This window comes from Bufo bufo, chromosome 6 (genome assembly GCF_905171765.1).
Source record: "Bufo bufo chromosome 6, aBufBuf1.1, whole genome shotgun sequence".
NCBI classification, from domain to species: Eukaryota; Metazoa; Chordata; class Amphibia; order Anura; family Bufonidae; genus Bufo; species Bufo bufo.
In genome coordinates, this window is record NC_053394.1 from 394,195,599 (window position 1) to 394,208,078 (window position 12,480).

General features: G+C 44.5%; 1 protein-coding gene across 1 annotated transcript in view; it reads right to left on the reverse strand.

The window, feature by feature from the left end:
* The window catches only part of LOC121003537 (zinc finger protein OZF-like), a 1,338,071-nt gene that overhangs the window by 1,103,057 nt on the left and 222,534 nt on the right, over positions 1 to 12,480 (reverse strand). The gene's annotated exons all lie outside the window — the stretch shown is intronic.

Consider the following 12,480-nt stretch of genomic DNA (forward strand, 5'->3'; position numbering starts at 1 on the left):
GTTAGTCCTGGTTTATGGAGAGACACAGTAATAAATATCACTCCATACATGTCCTAGGCCCCTCACTTCTCCAGTCATGTTCATCTGTTAGTAACATAGATAAGATGATGTAATGTGACATCATCAGAATCTCTCACCTCTCCAGTAAGCCGGAAGAGGATCTCTAGGGTGAGATTTATTATACTCTCCGCCATCTTGTCCCTGTCCATCCTTGAAGGGTCAATCAAGAGAAGGATCTTATATAGAAGATATCCACTGAGCGGATCCTATATTGTAGGAATCTGAATGGAAAGAAGATTAGACAATGGAAAATCCCAAGTAAAATACAATAACTGGAGATAAGAGGAGACATGGGAGGAGATAATAAAGTATAGATGTTGTGTTCTCTCTTTTTATATGGATCGAAACATGTGTGAGGTCAAGGCAGTTTCATGGTATGTCACATCTTCACATGACCCTATAGCCAATAGAAGACGTCATTAGTGATGTCAGTATGAACAGCATGAGACCGCTATAGACCATCATAGACCTCAATGGTCAGGTGATATACATACTGCCATAGGAGCTCCGACCAATGTTGTCGTTGCAGTGATGTAAACAGACTGAAGGAGACCACAGGAACCTCAGTGCTGGAGCAGTGGAGGATTCTACAGGTCCTATGTAAAACGCTGAGGAATATGTTGGCGGTACATAAAGATTATTATTGTTATCTAGACAGACGTTGGGTTGGCAAATTAGTTTTTTTAGAGCTCCTCACAGCCACACAGATGTTGCAGTTTAATAGATTTATCTTTAAAGGGTTTCTGTCAGCAGGAAAATGGTTATTAACCTGGCTGACATTAGTGATGTACTAATGTCAGCTGAACATAACTATATTAGTGCCATCTCACTGCGTGCCACCATTATTGAGAAAAAATAACTTTTATAATATGCAAAGGAGCCTCTAAGAGCAGGGGGGGGGCGTTGCTCCTGCTCCTAGAGGCTCCGTTCTTCCACCTCTGGCCACGCCCTGCTACCCTTGATTGACAGGGCCAGGCAGCGTTGGTCTCCGCTTGCCGGCCCTGTCTCCTGTGGAAATCTCGCGCCTGCGCTGTCCCGTTCAGTATTCAGCGCAGGCGCAGTAAGTGAAGGACGCTGGCCGTCCCAACAATCTTAAACAGCAGGTGGCGCTTATACAGATACTGTAAATTTTTTATTACATGCCAATATGAAAGTATTCAGATCCAGGTTCTGGTTTGAAAAATGTAGAATATTTTTAATGGGACAACACCTGTAAAATGTACCCGAGTTATAGAAAAGTTTGTATAATCGCTGTGCTTCTTTGTACAATCATAACTGTGCAGGAACAGGTCTTTTTGGGGCTTCCCGTTTCAGCTGCACACCTAGATGCAATTCACTCAGAAGCAGGGGGCGTTTCAAGTCTGTAAAACCTGCCATCACTGTACTTTTCCTTACTTCACACTATGTTTGTTTTCAGCTTCGGAGCTCACAGAAAAAAATGAGGAGAAAAATCACAATTATAGAAAGATAGGGGTCTCCTACAATCTTCAAAAGAATAGAAGCAGGTTCTCAGCTAGCTCTGACACGCCCCCATTCCCTGTTTGCGGTCTTGTGAGTAGAGATGTCGCGAACATAAAATTTTCCGTTCACGAATGGCGAACGCGAATTTCCGCAAATGTTCGCGAACATTCAATAGGCAGGCAAATTTTAAAACCCCACAGGTGAATCTTTCTGCCACAATAGTGATGGAAAAGTTGTTTCAAGGGGACTAACCACCTGGACTGTGGCATGCCGGAGGGGGGATCCATGGCAAAACTCCCATGGAAAATTACGTAGTTGACGCAGAGTGTGGTAAGTTGAATTCGCAATGCGATTAATATAACCTGTATTAAATCGCAGTTGGCGATTACAACTTAGATCTGAGTTCCTAATGGTTGCAGTTGCCTAGAATTGACCGAATAGAACGTATATAGCACTATACTCTTCAAGCCTTCGTTATGATTCTAGCAAGACAACCATTAGGAACCGCAGCTCTGAAGTTGAATTCGCATGCGATTAATATAACCTGAGTATTAATTCGCATTGCGATTACAACTTAGTCAAATTTGTGACACTGCGCAGCTTCAGAATGAATCTATGATGGATGCTGTCCTTGCCTTTTTGATAGGATGTGGGAGGAGGTCTGGGAGGAGGTGTATGCTGATTGGCTGGAATGTTTCTGCTGACTGTGAGGTACAGGGTCAAAGTTTGCTCAATGATGATGTATAGGGGGCGGACCGACATCGCATAAGTTCGCCCACCGCGGCGAACGCGGTACAAGCTAAGGTCGCCGGCGAATAGTTCGGACATCTCTACTTGTAAGTACTGGGGACGGATCTTGTCTGACAACAGGCCGTAAATGGCAACTTAGGTGGAAGTGAGAACCTAGTGTCCATGATAGTCTGAAGGCAGACTTTAAAAAAATGAAATGATAAATACATTTGTTATTTACACAATTGTGTGAAAGTACAGTAAGTATTTATGGACTTACCCTCCACCACCACTGCGTTGCACTAGGCACTGTATAAGGAACCGCTCTGCACCTTCGTGGTTATGGCGCGTCACTGATCTCAGTGTCCTTCAGCTACAAGCATACAATGTGCACCTCGCGCAGCAAACAGCGTCAAATACAGTTCTAGTCTGAACAAGTCTCTAAGGATCGCTCAGAAATAACTGCAGCTGCAACTAGGGGCATGAGAAAATCGACCTTCAGATCGTAGATCCGCAGTCGATTCGTTTAAAAACTTTTTTTTTTGTTTTTAATGCTGTTTCTACACTGTGTGCAGAATTATTAGGCAAATGAGTATTTTGACCACATCATCCTCTTTATGCATGTTGTCTTACTCCAAGCTGTATAGGCTCGAAAGCCTACTACCAATTAAGTATATTAGGTGATGTGCATCTCTGTAATGAGAAGGGGTGTGGTCTAATGACATCAACACCATATATCAGATGTGCATAATTATTAGGCATTCCTTTCCTTTGGCAAAATGGGTCAAAAGAAGGACTTGACAGGCTCAGAAAAGTCAAAAATAGTGAGATATCTTGCAGAGGGATGCAGCACTCTTAAAATTGCAAAGCTTCTGAAGCGTGATCATCGAACAATCAAGCGTTTCATTCAAAATAGTCAACATGGTCGCAAGAAGCGTGTGGAAAAACCAAGGCGCAAAATAACTGCCCATGAACTGAGAAAAGTCAAGCGTGCAGCTGCCAAGATGCCACTTGCCACCAGTTTGGCCATATTTCAGAGCTGCAACATCACTGGAGTGCCCAAAAGCACAAGGTGTGGCAATACTCAGAGACATGGCCAAGGTAAGAAAGGCTGAAAGACGACCCACCACTCAACAAGACACACAAGCCGAAACGTCAAGACTGGCCAAGAAATATCTCAAGACTGATTTTTCTAAGGTTTTATGGACTGATGAAATGAGAGTGAGTCTTGATGGGCCAGATGGATGGGCCCGTGGCTGGATTGGTAAAGGGCAGAGAGCTCCAGTCCGACTCAGACGCCAGCAAAGTGGAGGGTGGAGTACTGGTTTGGGCTGGTATCATCAAAGATGAGCTTGTGGGGCCTTTTCGGGTTGAGGATGGAGTCAAGCTCAACTCCCAGTCCTACTGCCAGTTTCTGGAAGACACCTTCTTCAAGCAGTGGTACAGGATAAAGTCTGCATCCTTCAAGAAAAACATGAATTTAATGCAGGACAATGCTCCATCACACGCGTCCAAGTACTCCACAGCGTGGCTGGCAAGAAAGGGTATAAAAGAAGAAAATCTAATGACATGGCCTCCTTGTTCACCTGATCTGAACCCCATTGAGAACCTGTGGTCCATCATCAAATGTGAGATTTACAAGGAGGGAAACAGTACACCTCTCTGAACGTGTCTGGGAGGCTGGTGGTTGCTGCTGCACGCAATGTTGATGGTGAACAGATCAAAACACTGACAGAATCCATGGGATGGCAGGCTTTTGAGTGTTCCTTGCAAAGAAAGGTGGCTATATTGGTCACTGATTTGTTTTTGTTTTGTTTTTGAATGTCAGAAATGTATATTTGTGAATGTTGAGATGTTATATTGGTTTCACTGGTAAAAATAAATAATTGAAATGGTATATATTTGTTTTTTGTTAAGTTTGCCTAATAATTATGCACAGTAATAGTCACCTGCACACACAGATATCCCCCTAAAATAGCTAAAACTAAAAACAAACTAAAAACTACTTCCAAAAATATTCAGCTTTGATATTAATGAGTTTTTGGGTTCATTGAGAACATGGTTGTTGTTCAATAATAAAATTAATCCTCAAAAATACAACTTGCCTAATAATTCTGCACTCCCTGTAGTGATGCCTTGCGGTTCGCCCAGCGGTCGTTTCGCGGCAAACTTTGCGCGTTGGCGATTCGCCTAACAATATTTAGGATCCGTCGTCTATCCCTGCTAGCGGTAGCTCCAGGGAGACATCTCACAACACCATTCTCCTCAAACTTCACACCTCTTATGATGGAATCGCCCACCAACAGCTGCTTACTATCAATCCTCACCTTCTCCTTTTTGTCTTTGGCTGCAGTCTTGCATACTTTAGGCATGGGAGATGATTGTTCCTCACCCACTGTGCTTGAGCCATACTCTATGTTGCTCTTGCAGTCTGAAAGTGCTGCAAATGAATTATGGAAAGCCACAGACTGGTGGGACATGTCTTCTATCCACAACTCTCAGTCTACCTGAACCTACAGTAACCCATCTTCCATTTCTAGGGGGCCTCTGTGGCAGTGGAATTGCAATGTTCCTCAGCCTGAGTTTGTTTAGGTGGTTAATTTAAAAATCTCATATTTCAAAAAGGTAATTTCCTGATGCATTATGGAGAGGCTGTCTACAGAGCAGACAGTATCCAAACCTTTGAAGAGTGGAACCTGAAATAAAAGCACAACAATTCCTGCACAGAACCAGATCTGCCATCGTAAAGAGGGGGAAAGATTTTAAACAAACAAATCTTACTTGTTTAGATTGTATCCACCTCCAGATTACCTCCTGAGTATCTCCTGAATATCTCCAATGCACTTATAACAAGCAGCACTTGAAATAGCAGCCTTGGAAAAGCCTGAGAAGGACCTCAGTTGGGAAAGAAGACTAATGAATCTTTTGACGCATGTGTCTTTACAGAGGAAGAGGTTCTAAGTCAACTGTCTAAAATTAATACAAATAAGTCACAGGGGCCTGATGGGATACACCCAAAGCTATTAAAAGAGCTCATCAGTGAACTAGCAAAACCATTAACAGATTTATTTATCCAATCACTGGGCAACAGGAGTCGTCCCAGAAGATTTGGAAATTAGCAATGTTGTGCCCATTCACAAGAAAGGTAGTAGGGAGGGAATCGGCAACTATAGGCCAGTAAGCCTGACATCAATAGTGGGGAAATTAATAGAAACCATACTTAAGGAGAGGATTGTGGACCATCTAAAATCCCATGGATTGAAAGATAAAAACAGCATGGGTTTACTTCAGGAGATCATGTCAAACTAATCTTATTTGAATTTTTTGATTGGGTGACTAAAATAATAGATGGAGGAGGTGCAGTAGACATTGCTTATCTAGACTTTAGTAAGGCTTTTGATACTGTCCCACATAGAAGGCTTATCAATAAAGTGCAGGTCATTGGGCTTGGAACTCCCATATTGTTTAATGGATTAGGCAGTGGCTGAGGGACAGGCAACTGTGGTTGTAGTCAATGGCGTATATTCAGACCAAGGTCTTGTTACCAGTGGGGTACCTCAGGGATCTATTCTGGGGACCCATATTGTTTAATATCTTTATCAGCGAAATTGCAGAAGGCCTCAATGGTAATGGTGTGTCTTTTTGCTGATGACACAAAGATTTGTAACAGGGTTGATGGTTCCTGGAGGAATACACCAAATGAAACGGACTTAGGAAAACTAGAGGAATGGTCAAAAATCTGGCAACTAAAATTTTAATGTTGATAAGTGCAAGATAATGCACCTGGGATGTAAACCCAAGAGCAAGATATAAAATCAGTGCTACAGTCCTAACCTCAGTATCTGAGGAAAGGGATTTAGGGATCATTATTTCTGAAGACTTAATGGTAGGCAGACCTTGTCATAGAGCAGCAGGAAATGCTAGCAGAATGCTTGGTGTATAGCAAGAGGAATTACAGTAGAAAAGAGGGAGGGTGCTCATGCGCTCTACAGAGCACTAGTGAGACCTGATTTGGAGTATTGTGCTCAGTACTGGAGACCAAATCTCCAGAAGGATATTGATACTTTGGAGAGAGCTCAGAGAAGAGCTACTAAACTGGTACATGGATTGCAGGATAAAACTTACCAGAAAGATTAAAGGACCTTAACATGTATAGCTTGAAAAAGACGAGACAGAGGGATATGATAGAAACTTTTAAAGTACATAAAGGGAATCAACAAGGTAAAAGATGAGAGAATATTTAAAAGAAGAAAAACTACTGCTACAAGAGGACATAGTTTTAAATTAAGGGGCAAAGGTTTAAAAGTAATATCAGGAAGTATTACTTTACTGAGAGAGTAGTGGATGCATGGAAATAGCCTTCCTGCAGAAGTCGCAGCTGCAAATACAGTGGAGGAGGTTTAAGCATGCATGGGATAGGCATAAGGCCATCCTTCATATAAGATAGGGCCAGGGGCTATCCATAGTATTTAGTATATTGGGCAGACGAGATGGGCCAAATGGTTCTTATCTGCCGACACATTCTATATGGCGATGTCCGCCGGCGCCATATTCTTTTGCATTGCGCCCAACTTTGACACATGACACACACATCAGGTCGGACAGGACAGCCAATTGAGATGTTTCAGCAGATAGACATACCCCCACCATATAACAGAACCCGATCTGGCAGCCATTTTACATTCTGTGTTTTGCCAGTGTAGGGAGAGTTTGCTTTGTCGAGCAGGGACAGACTGTTAGGGACACCAAACGCTAGCTAATAGGGCCACAAAAGTACTTTTAAGGACTGGCATTGGTGTGCTATCGATAAGTGTGATATGCTGAGGGGTGTGATATACTTATAATTACTTTCTAAACATAGAAAGTATATTATAGTGCATTTGTATTGTGCAGCAGTTGTGTGCGGTTCTGCTGCGATACCGCAGCTACAGTGATGGACAGAAGTATTTAATACCCTGTGATTTTGCAAGTTCTCCCACTTAGAAATCATGGGAGGGGTCCGAAATTCACATTAACATAGGTGCAGGTCCTACTCTGAGAGACAAAAAATAAAAATAAAATTCAGGATATCACATTGTATGATTTTTTAAGAATGCATTTGTCTTGCACTGCTGATCATAAGTATTTGAACACCGGAGAAAATCAGTGTTAATATTTGGTACAGAAGCCTTTGTTTGCAATTACAGAGGTCAAACGTTTCCTGTAGTTATTAACCAGGTTTGCACACACTACTAAGGATCGACCGATTATCGGTTTTACCGATATTATCGGCCGATATTCAGGATTTTGACCGTTATCGGTATCGGCATCTATTTTGCCGATATTCCGATAGCGTATGGGGAACACAGATCGCGCTGCTGACAGCGCCCTCCGTGTTCCCTCAGCAGCACAGGGGAGAAGGAAGCAGTGTCTCCCTCCCCCTGTGCTGCTGCTGCCGCTGCCGCCAATGAAGAGACAGATGAGAAGAGGAGGGGAGAGGCTTTGGCCACTGCGCCACCAATGATGTTGACTCATTCATTGAAATTCAACAGGAGGCGGGAGCTGGCTGCAGAATCACATAGCCGACTCCCGACCTCTATGAGCGGTAGCTGCGATCCGCGGTGGTTAACCCCTCAGGTGCCGCGGATCGCAGCTACCGCTCATAGGAGGTCGGGGAGCCATCTATGTGATTCTGCAGCCAGCTCCCGCCTCCTGTATATGAATGAATGAGAGATTTATGTTCATTGGTGGCGCAGTGTGCCCCCCCCAAGCCCCCCAGTATTAATCATTGGTGGCGCAGTGCGCCCCCCACCCCCACATTAAAAACATTGGTGGCGCAGTGCGCCCCCCCCTCCCATCCAAGCCCCCCCAGTTTTAATCATTGGTGGCAGTGGCCACAGGGTCCCCTCTCCCCTCCTTCTCCGATAGGAGCCCCAACAGTGTAATCCTGGGGCTCCGATCAGTTACCAAGGCAGCCAGAAACGCTATTGAAGCCCTGGCCTGCCATGGTAAGCTCCATGCTGCTGTGTGCACAAAGCACAGAGCAGTAGGGACAGTGTGAGCTCCTATTCACCCTGATAGAGATCTATCAGGTTGAATAGGGACAAGGGTTCAAGTCCCTAAGGGGGCTAAAAGTTAGTAAAAAAAAAAACACCAAAATATTAAGTATAAATGAAAAAGAAAGATTTACAAAAAAAAAAACCAACTACACATTAACAAATAAAAATATTCATTTTCAGCAGATTGTGTAGGATTTTATTTTTTTTTTTCAAAAATGAAATTTCACAGAATATCGGTATATATTATCGGCTATCGGCTGAAAGTTCACAAATTATCGGTATCGGCCCTAATAAAATCATCGGTCGATCCCTGCACTCACAACAGGATTTTGACCCCACTCCTCCACAACAGATGTCCTCTAGATCTGTCAGGTTTCGGGGCTGTCGCTGAGGCAACACAGAGTTTCAGCTCCCTCCAAAGATGTTTTATTGGATTTAGGTCTGGAGACTGGCTAGCTACCTCCATAACCTCGATATGCTTCTTACGGAGCCACTCCTTGGTTATCCTGGCTGTATGGCTTCGGGGCGTTGTTATATTGGACCCCATCTTCAATGCTCTGACTGAGAGAAGAAGGTTGTTGCTCAAAATCTCACAATAAATGGCCCCATTCCTCCTCTCCTAAGACAGTGCAGGTCGTCCTGTCCCCTTCGCAGAAATGCACCCCCAAAGGCATGATGTTACCACCCCATGCGTCACAGTAGGGATGGTGTTCTTGGATGCAACTCATCCTTCTTTTTCCTCCAAACACGACGAGTGAAGTTTAGACCAAAGTTTAGACCAAAAAGTTCTACTTTGGTCTCATCTGACCACATGACTTTCACCCATGCCTCTTCTGGATCATCCAGATGGTCACTGGCTAGCTTCAGACGGACCTGGACATGTGATGACTTGAGCAGAGGAACCTTCCGTGCAATGTATGATTTGAAACCATGACGGCGTATTGTTCTACCAACAGTGACCTTTGAAACTGTGGTCCCAGCTCTCTTCATGTCATTGACCAGCTCCTCCCTTGAAGTTCTTGGCTGATTCCTCACCTTTCTTTTTGTCCCTGGTGTCTTTTGACAGCTCTTGGTCTTGCCCATGGTAGTAGCTGGCATCTGACTGACTGTGGACGTGGACAGGGGTCTTTAAAAGAACTCAGACAGGTGCTACTAAGTTAGATTAATGAGTGGGGTAGAGATGGACCTTTTAAAAGGCACAGTAACAGGTCTTTAAGAGCCAGGATTCTTGCCGTTTCTCAGGTGTTCAAATACTTATGTTCAGCAGTGCAAGACAAATAAATTCAGTAAAAATCATACAATGTGATTTCCTGATTTATTTATTTTTATTCTGTCTCTCAGAGTGGGAATGCACCTACAATGTGAATTTCAGACCCCTCCATGATTTCTAAGAGGAATAACTTGCAAAATCGCAGGGTGTTCAAATACTTCTGCTCCTCACTGAATATAGAGGGACAAACGCTATTGGAGTAACTAATTGCAACTGTGTGATATACCTGTTGCCCCCCAAAAAAACTAATTGAGGGGTGTGATATACCTATAATATACTTTCTAACATAGAAAGTATATAGTGCATGTAATGCAAAGGCACCAACGAAACAGACCAGTGAGGATGAAGTCAAAGGGTTTATTAACAAAATAAACAAAGTCCAGGTAAACCTCACTGGGCAAATATCAGGCAAACAAAAAACAAGGAAAGACAGGAGTAGTTCCCGATCCGTGCATAAGTCTCTGTGCAACTTGCCAATAAACAGATGCGCCAAGGAAAGTCCCGGGTCCCATTGGACGGACGGAGTCCCAGCAAACTTCAGGTCAGTAGCTAGCAGTACTGACCTGCACCTGGATAAGGAAGGATAACAGTAAGCACTGACCGATCTGGTAGGCCACCTTTTATGTGCCTGCTAAAAAATCCCAGGGCGCCAAGTGTCCACTCTCCATAGGTCATGATCCTGCCCTACACCTGTTTACAAGGCTTTGGTTGGTCATTAGTCAATTAGACCGTTGCTGGCCCCCTAATCTGCTTTGAACTTGCGGCCAGGTTCTATTCCCTTCGCTGGTCGGCGATCGCGTATCCCCTTGCGAACCCGTTTTCGAACGTAAATGCGGATGCACGACAGGCTCTGCGAGAGTGCGCGAGCGCGTCGACATGGACACCGGAATGGAATCCGCAATAGGCACCGGAGACAAGCACGGCCGCAGTGCACTGCCACTAGCCCGGCCAAGCTGTCCCCGAAAAGCCATGCGATCTTCCCCTCTGGCGCACAAGCGAACGCATCCCTGCGTCGGTTCGCAAAGGGGTCGGAGCTGGTGTATCAATAGAGACACGCGTAACATGTCCCGCAGCTCCACAAGGACCCTTTTTGGTCATACCGGAGTGCGAAATAGGTAAAGATCTTACAGTGCATTTGTATCGTGCAGTAGTTGTGTGCAGTTATGCTGCAATTCCGCAGGTATATAGAGGGACAAGTCCTATTTGGACAACTATTTGCAATGGGTGCGATATACCAGTTGCCCCAAAAAAAACTGATTGAGGGGTGCGATACACCTGCTTCCACAAAATACAGATTGAGGGATGCGATATACCTTCTTCCACAAAATACTGATTAAGGGGCTCTAAATACCTGCTTCCACAAAATACTGATTGAGGCCTGAGATACACCTGCTTCCACAAAATATTGATTAAGGGGTTTTATATACCTACTTCCACCAAATACTGATTAAGGCCTGCGAGATACCTGCTTCTACAAAATACTGATTGAGAAATGCGCTATACCTGCTTCCACAAAATACTGATTGAGGGGTGCGATATACCTGCTTCCACAAAATACAGATTAAGGGGTGCAATATACCTGCTTCCACCAAATATAGATTGAGGCCTGCGATACACCTGCTTCCACAAAATACTGATTAAGGGAATTGATATACCTGTTTCCACCAAATACTGATTGAGGCCTGCGATATACCTGCTTCCACAAATATTGCTCTTCTCTAGGGACTTTGGCACAGGGTCATTTTAAAAATGATAGGCAGAGGAAAAGGCAGACCGTTCCACAGGGGTTGATAGGGGTCAAGCAGGTGCACCAGGCCGGAGCCTAAGTCGGAAGTTGGAGAAGGTGCGTGCGATTACGTCAAAGGACGCACTAATGTTGTATAAGTGGCTCACTCAGCCTTCCACTTCTGCACCCTCCTCATTCTCTGTATCTGAACCCTCCTCACTCTGCTGTGTGCACCCCCCAAAGACACCACCACCACCACCACCACCACTATAGCCCCTCCACTCGAGTCAGAGGAATTATTTTCCTATCCATTCCCAGGCCTTACCAATGCGCAGCCATTCTTGGCATCGGATGAGGAAGAGGAGTTAGCAACGGCCACCACCCAGCAGTCTGACGACAGTACCCAGATCAGCCCAAGGAGGGTGGTCTCCTCTGTTGCTACCTACTCCGAGTGACGATGATGACGTGTCGATGGACGTCACGTGGGTGCCCACAAGAGAGGAAGAGGAGGAGAGTGTAGCTGGCCAGCTAAGACCTGTCCAAGGTTGCTAATATAGCTTATATGTTTATACAGCTAAACCTGCCAATAACCTTAATACAGTTCCTATATTTGTGTGTTAAAGACAAAAGCAGAGTTATTTACAGTGACTTCATGTTTGAATGTCATAAAACTGGTATATATTGTGTTCACAGAAACAGAAAAGATAATATGCCTTTAAGATTCATTATATAATGTAAGGTAAGCTCAATGACACAGCCGGAACAACAGAAAGCATAGAGTTAAACTGTTGTTGCTGGGCAGGAGTCTTGACTAATCACAGCCAGCCTCACACACAGCAAGAATTTTGACGAATCACAGCCAGCCTCACACACAGGAGAGAAGCTGAAGAGACATTCACTCCACTAAGAGCTGTGTTTTATGGAAGCACAGAGGGCAAAATAGGTATTTAACCCCTTAAGGACTTAGGGCGTACCCTTAGACCTGCTGTTTGCGGCTTTACCTGCGGTTTGCGGTGCCATCGGTCCCCATGCGGCTGTAGGGGGACCCGATGGCATGGAAAGCAGCGCCATGTTTAAGGAAGGCATCGCGCTGCCTTCCGGTGACGAGCCTGTGAGATCCAGCCCCCTGGATCTCACAGGCAGGAAGCTGTATGAGTAATACACAGTGTATTACTCATACAGCCAATGCATTCCAA